The sequence below is a fragment of the Dipodomys spectabilis genome, unplaced genomic scaffold (assembly GCF_019054845.1).
Source record: "Dipodomys spectabilis isolate Male_0828 unplaced genomic scaffold, ASM1905484v1 ptg000006l, whole genome shotgun sequence".
Lineage (NCBI taxonomy): Eukaryota > Metazoa > Chordata > Mammalia > Rodentia > Heteromyidae > Dipodomys > Dipodomys spectabilis.
Window position 1 is genome coordinate 9,034,778 of NW_024870683.1, and position 7,786 is coordinate 9,042,563.

The 7,786-nt window shown below is 40.1% G+C and overlaps 1 non-coding gene across 1 annotated transcript; it reads right to left on the minus strand.

The window, feature by feature from the left end:
• Positions 1-7,399: 7,399 nt before the first annotated feature.
• Positions 7,400-7,503, minus strand: LOC122124278. Its single transcript, XR_006150516.1, has one exon. It is a non-coding gene; the product is annotated as a U6 spliceosomal RNA (small nuclear RNA).
• Positions 7,504-7,786: the final 283 nt, after the last annotated feature.

Consider the following 7,786-nt stretch of genomic DNA (forward strand, 5'->3'; position numbering starts at 1 on the left):
TAGGGCCTGGCACAAGCTAGGCAAATGTTCTATCCTAGCCCCAGGTTGTAGAAATTTAGAACTATCTTAGTCAAATTAAAAACCCATTTTCTTTTATCTTAATTGGCCTTTATAAATATATTGAAGAATCCTTGGGAAGCACAAAGAAAAGAATGTATTTGCTTCATTGAATAAATATGTCATAACCGATCAATACTAGTTAAGAAGGTATAGTATTTGGTGGAGAATTTAGGATGAGTAGAGAAGAAAAGTAATTGTTAAAAATTAGAGAAAGATTCTTTCTGATATTGTTTATAAATATTAGAATCTTTGAGGAGTGAGCAGAAATGTCCATTTTAGTCCTTGAAAGAAATGGAAATATGTAGATGTAAGCTTTTCACAGGTACACAGGGTGGCTCAGTGAGACTCCTTTTAACTTTGGTTCTTCTGTGTTGATTCTTCCTCCTTACATACATAGCTACCTGATGATTTACATAGGTTCAGAGAAGGCAGCACTGAGGTGGGCCAGGGAGCAAAGACAAGATAAATTCTGAGAGATGAAGGAACTATTTAGAACCAGGAAGAATTAGAGGAAATGGGCTCAACTTGAGAAACATCCAGGAAGAGGAACCCAAACACAATAATCCATTAGGATTTAGTCTGTGCTAGACATGTTCTAAATCATTGAATATAATTTACACCATAACACTCAGAAGCAAGTTGTATTGCTTCCATTTTACAAATGGAATGCTCAGATGGTGATAAGTTGGTACAGTGGAGATATAGATCCAGCCTATTCAGCTTCACTGTTGTTGCTATTAATCACTATGTCATGGTACATTTATGACCTTTCAAGGTTGTCTATGACTCTAATTCTGTTTTCAGCAACCAGCCTGGGACTGGAAAGGTAAAAGGATTTGTTGAATGTTCCTGATCTGAATAGAACACAGTAGTCTCAGCTCCTGCCCAAACCTAATACTTAGAGTCTGTTGGAGGCTCCAGTTGGCTCAGGATGGTACTTGGGAGACACAGAATGCTAGCCAGGCCCTGAGGGCTGGTGGCAGAAGCTAAGTCCAAGCAGCTTATAGGTAACTATGGACAGTATTCCCCTTAACTGAGTACTGAGTCCTCCCAGGGAGGAGGAAGATGAGGAAACAGCTTGATCATTCTGTAACATACACTGAGAACTCACTGTATACCAGCACCTGTGCTGGGCAGGACCACTGCAAGCATAGAATTAAAGTGGGCCCATTCTGTGCCCTACAAGCACCCCATGCTAATATGAGATGGGCTGCTTGTCAGAATTCTGGAAATTTCCTTTGGATCCTGTCCTGGTTTGTATGGCAGACAAGACTGATTCTAGACCCAATTGTCACTGTAAGTAGAATTTGAAAACTTCAGCTCACTGAGAGCAGAGAGGTTGTAAAACTTTCAGACCCTTGGATGAACTTTCTGGAGCATAAGAATGTCAGGGTGAAGGCTGCAGCAAGGCTGGGTAAAATGCAAAAAGGCCTTCTCTGGCTAGAGAGATTATTAGATGAGAGGAGGCAGAAGGAAAGAAAGAAATGTACTCTTATATTCATGAACACTGAGATCTATTTATCCCTGTAGAAGAGGGCATTTATTTTATGATTTGTCATGGAATTTTCTTTTGGGTCAGGATTCTTCAGCAATGATGAAATTTTGGTAGGCTAGGGGCTTATTTGGTGATGTTGGATTTGTCTATGTGATTTAGTTCATGCTTATCGTATTGTTGAATTATTTATATTGCTTTGCTTCAACCTCTAAGCCATTGCAGTTTGAGTAAATAAACTTTATAGTCATGCTTCCCACAAACAAAAAAAAACCCTGTATTTTTCTGGCAGGTCTGAGTTCTAAATTTTAAAAGTTATAAGATGTTGGGGTTGAAATGCTTCTTGCAAACTTTTCCCACTGCCATCACCATACCTGTGCATGAACGAAACTCTTTCCTTTATACACTTAGATTGTCAGGAGACATAGAAAACTCAACTTAATAAATATATCTGGGTGTATGGCTCACTCCTGTAATGCTAGCCACTCCAGAGGAAGAGATCAGAAGGACTATGGTTGAAGGCCAGCCTTCAAAAAATTAGCAAGATTTCATCTCAACCAATAATCCAGCTGTATGCCTGTTATCCCAGCTGCTTGGCAAATGTAAATAGTAGGATCATGGTCTAGGCTGACCAGCAACAGACTGAGACTGTATCTGAAAAATAACTACAGCCAAAAGATAGAGATAGAGCACCTGTCTAATGGGTGCAAGACCCTGAGTTCACCACCACCACCCCCTCAAAAAAAGTTAATAAACAGATACAGGGAATGAATTCATTAAGTTCTTGTCTCAAATCCACTTTAAGGATTCAGTTGGAACTTTTACTTCTTAGGTCTTTTAGGTCTCCACCTGAAATTCCAGGCTACATAGCCCAGCACTGGGCAGAAGCAGGGTGCAAATAAGAAACCACAGATTAAGAAGACCTTCAACCCTCACATATCCTGCTAGGCTATGGTATGCCAAGATATTTTCTCTTCTAACTCCTGGGAAAAAAGAAGAGTTATTTTTCACATGGAGCCACAATTCAAAGGAAAGTAACCATGAATGAAATTAAAACTTAACAAAGAATTAGGGAGAAGGAATGAAATTGGTGCTTCCTGAAGCTTCATTGAACAATGACCTCCTCATTAGCAGTAATTGGTTGAGTGTATGTAGCTTTGTTTAAAGATGGAAGATAAAGGATTCCAAAGAGCTCTTCTTTGCTTTACTGACCCTTTACTCTCTGTGCCTCCCTCAGTAGTAAGTCCATCTGCTGGTCTGTGTTGTATTGCTCTGGCTAAATTCTCCAGATAGGGTCTGACTGCATGTGACCTTTCTGATCCATTTATAACAGAAGCATTTTGGGGCTGTTTGAACCACATCAGCACCTTTTTCTTTTGGAGCAGATGGAAATTAGGAGGACTTATTATTAGACCATTTTTCAGCATTAGGCCTGTCATAGAGCTAGGAATGAGAATTATAGGGTCAAGGACTGATAGTCAAAATTCAAAGAGATGTAAAATTAATGAGAAACCCCATCGTTTAGGTCTTGATGTTAGACTCTCATTGCTTCATAGATCTAGACATATGAAATAAAATGACATCAGCATAAAACAGCCAAAGATCACTAAATAAATGAATAGGAGATAGCAAGAGTGTATTTCTTCAAGGAAAGTTCCTCTGAGAACTCAGATCCAGGTCATGGATCAGCTAAGCTTGTAGCCCTCAATAACATAACATATATAGCTAACAAAATATAACCAGAGTCCCTTCCAATATTTCATTCCATTTAAATGTCCTGTCCTGTGTCACAAATAGGCTGAGAAATGTCTCTTAGAGGGATCTTGCTTGCATTCAGTTTTTCCTGGTAAACTTCCTCTATCTCCACATGAAGCCCTCTCCAACTCATGGAATATATTCTGGCTCAATGAAATTTCCTGCTGATTATTTAAGAAATTTGACGTAGTCTCCCTACAAAGACTGTCAAGTGACAGTGAAATGTTAAACTCCATTGGGTTTGAAACAAATTTCAAAGACACTGCCATGGCTGGAAACTTTATTTTCTTTTGTAAATCATTTATGGGAACTGACATCAGAAACAACTTATTTATCTTGAGGGCAACTGTACTCATAACTTTAGAAACACTCATTAAAGCCAGGCACTGGTTGGCACCTGTAATCCTAGCTACTCAGAAGACTGAGATCCAGAGGATTGCAGCTCAAAGCTGCAGGGAGCAGAAAAGACCATGAGGCTCCATCTCCAAACTAACCAACAAAAAGCCAGGCTGTGGCTATGTCTTCAGCTGAGCAAGAAAGCTGAGCAAGGCTCTGAGTTCAAACCTTACTACCAATAAGAAGTACTTATTGAGAGTATTTAAATTTTAATAAAAATAGTAGCTAAAATATACTCTGGGCCTATTATATGCTAGGCCCTGCCTGCTCTGAGAGCTTTGCAAGTGTGGTTGAATTTAATCTTCTCAATAATTATTGTGATGTAAGTATTATTATATTATTATCTCAATTTCACAGATAAATATTATTATGCCAACCTTTGCTCCTGAATTCCTGACCAATCATCCATCCTATCTTTCAACATCTCTGGATGTTGAGCATCTCAAGTGTAAGCTATAAAAAACTTGGCTCCTAATATTTCCTACCTCTAACAACCTGTACCCTAGTCTTCTTCATCTCAGGTAATGGCAACTCCAGTTCCCTGACATCCCATCTCCAACCTGGTCAGCCAATCTTGTTGCTCTGCCTTTAAGCCATTTATAGAATCCATCACTTTTCACCCCTCCACAGCTCCTACCTTGAATCAGCTCCCCTTCCCTCTCACCTTGAGGATCACAATAACTTTCATCTGCCCTCATGCCTTTCCGATCTCTCCTCCTTGTGGTAAAGTACAAGCTTGTTAAAATATAAGCTCACAACCTTCCGGGGCGTCCCATCTGACTCAGAGGGAACTTGGAGCCTCACAATGGGACATAGCCTCAACAGGGAACAGCTTCTTCTTTGACTTCATCTCTTACTTCTTAGCCTCCCCTATTGGCTCCAGCAACTCTGGCTTCCTGGCTCTTCTTCAGTTAAGTCCAGCCTGCTTCTGCTTTAAAGTCATAACCCCTACCATTCCCTCCCCCTGCAATGCTTTCTCCACCACCATACCCTTTGGGTTTGTATCTGCCTCTCTCTGAGATCTTGACTCCAATATGATTCCCCAGAAAAGCCACACATTATTTAGTTGTAGCTTCCCCAGCAGCCCCTGTGATCCTTCCTCTGTTTTACTTTTCCCAACACTTGTCACTACTAAGAATGCTATGCATTTTTCTTACTTATTTTTTTTGGTGCTGGGACTAGGATTTGAACTAAGAGATATATGCTCTCACGTGATCTATTCTCTCAAGGCTAATGCTCTACCTCTTGAGCCATAACTCCACTTAGGGATTTTTGATAATTAATTGTTGATGTCTTTCAGATTTTTCTTCCCAGGTTGGCTTCTAACCTTGATCCTCAGATCTCAGCCTCCTGAATGCCTAGGATTACAGGCATGAGCCACCAGTGTCTGACGTATTTAATTGCCTGGCTCCCTCCAATAGAATATGAGCTCCATAACAGCAGGGTTTTTTCTTTCTTTTTTCTTGTTTCCTTTCTCCTTTCTTTCTCTTTGCCTTCCTTCTTTCCTTCCTTCTTGACAAAATTGATTTCAGTTCATGGTTTCTGAGGTTTCAATCCATTATGGTAGGGTGTGTTTCATTTCTTTAATGCAAGTGGCCTGAGATCCAGCACCTAATAGTAAAATACTCAAGAGACTCAGTGTTTTGAATATCTGAATAAATGAGTAAATGAGGATTGTGACTTACTTGACTATGAAATATTTCAGAGTCAAGTAGATACATTAAATTGTAAAGCTAAGTTGCAAGCCCAGAGACTTTGATTCCCAAATTAGCTTTAATCATTACATTATAGATAGATAGATAGTAGATAGATAGATGCCCAGGCATGTGGCTTTTACATGTGATTTATATTTTAGTGCTTTCTAAAAAATGATGGTGACATTTCAGTCACTGTCTCATGACAGTGACATGACTTTCAAAAATGAATCTTTTTTTTGCAAATTTTTTATTGTGATTAAGTGATTACATAATTTCACGGATTCCAAAGTATTGTGGGATAGTGAATGCTTAGTTAAGGCCACAAACACATTCTAACTTTCATGGGGCAAATTGTCTATCATGGTCTATAAAATTTATGAGTTGTATGAGCTTTGCGATACAGTTATTTCTTCCACACTGGGTGATATGTACATTTATTTTGTTTTGCATAGCATCAAGCTGTTCCCTCTTTCCCACTTGTTCCCTCCCTCCCATTGCTGCAGTTGAGTTGCTTAGTTCGTTTTGATCAATGTCCAGTGCAGCTAATGGGTCCTGTTTTTCCCTGATTCCCTCTAGTTCTGTGTCATCCTCCTGGTTTCCCTCCAGTGTGCACATATATTCCATATATGTGATCAGCAGCATGGGATTATTTAGTAGTGATTCGACCAGATGAGTGGAGGCCCTTAGTTTCTCAAGTCTTGTTAACTTTGTCTTATTACCTTACGTTGTGGCTCAAGTGGTAGAGCACTCACCTTGAGCTGAAGAGCTGAGGGACAATGCTCAGGCCCAGAGTTCAAGCCCTAGAGCTGAGGATTTGTCTATAAGGGCCTCACTCAAAGCCTCATGCTTGCTAGGCATACAGTCTACCAATTGAACTACAGTCGAATCCCCTTTTGCTTTACTTATTTTTCAAATGGGGCCTCATTTTTTTTTTTTTTTTTTGCTAGGGGCCAGCCCTGGACATGATTTTCCTACGTATGCCTTCCATGTCAATGGAATTACAGCATGCATCACCATGTGGAACTCATTTGTTGACTTAGAGCCTTGCCAACTTTTTGCCCAGACTGGTTTCAAACCTTAGTCCTCAGATGTCATCCTTCTGAGCTGTTACAATTGCAAGCATCAGCTGTCAGCACCCAACTGACTTAAAATTTTGATTTTTTTCTTTCTTTTTATTCTTGTCGGTCGTGGGGCTTGAAACTCTGGTCCTGGGCACTGTCTCTGAGGTCTTCAGCTCAAGGCTAGCGCTTTACCATTTGAGCTACAGCACCACTTCCTGTTTTCTGGTGGTTTATTGGAGATAAGAGTCTCATGGACTTTCCTGCCCAGGCTGGCTTTGAACTGCGATCCTCAGATCTCAGCCTCCTGAGTAGCTAGGATTACAGGTGTGAGCCATCGGTGCCTGGCTTTAAATTTGTTTTTTATAACATCTATACTATTTACTTTCTTATCCATTTTTCTCTCTCTCTGTCTTTCTCTCTCTGTCTTTCTGTTTCTCTCTGTTTCTCTCTGTGTCTCTCTCTGGTTCTCTCTCTCTCTCTCTCTCTCTCTCATCGGTCATGGGGCTTGAATTCTGGGCCTGGATACTGTCCCTCTGCTCTTTAGCTCAAGGCTAGAGCTCTACTCCTTGAGCCAGTGCTACTTCTGGCCTTTTCTGTTTATGTCGTGCTGAGGAATAGAACCCAGGGCCTCATGCATGGGAGGCAAGCATTCTACCACTAAGCCACCTTCCCAGCCCCCTTCTAACTCTTTTTATGAGGTATAGTGTTCTATATCTCAGCTCTTTTCATTTCTCCTATCTTATATCTTAGATATGGTGTCATATATTGCTAGGTAAGCAGGCACTCTACCATTTAGCCATACCTTCAGCTCATTCTTTTTTTTAATTAAGAATGATTATTATATTCAATTTTGAGCATATAGAATTTTTTTCAACCAGTCACTATTGACAGATGTTAAAGTTGCTTCAGATCTTTTGTTGTTGTAGTATACATTTTTTAAAAATATGGAATACTTCACAAATTTGCGTGCCATCCTTGTGCAGGGGCCATGCTAATCTTCTCTGTATCATTCCAACTTTAGTATACCAAAGTGAACACAATGTAGAACTTCTGACTCTCACACTATGATGGATAAGATCACATAGGTCACCTCAGCAATTGTGTGTGTGTGCACACGTTCGTGCATGCACTCATGTGTACACCTGTGTGCCAGTTCTGGGGCTTGAACTCAGGGCCTGAGCTTTAGTGCTCAAGGCTAGCACTCTAACTACTTGAGCAAAGCTCCACTTCCAATTTTTACTTTAGTAAATAATTTTGTAGTTACTATCTTTGTGCAAACATCATTTCACCCATGTACTGAATCCTCTTTGAAGCATCCTTCTGAA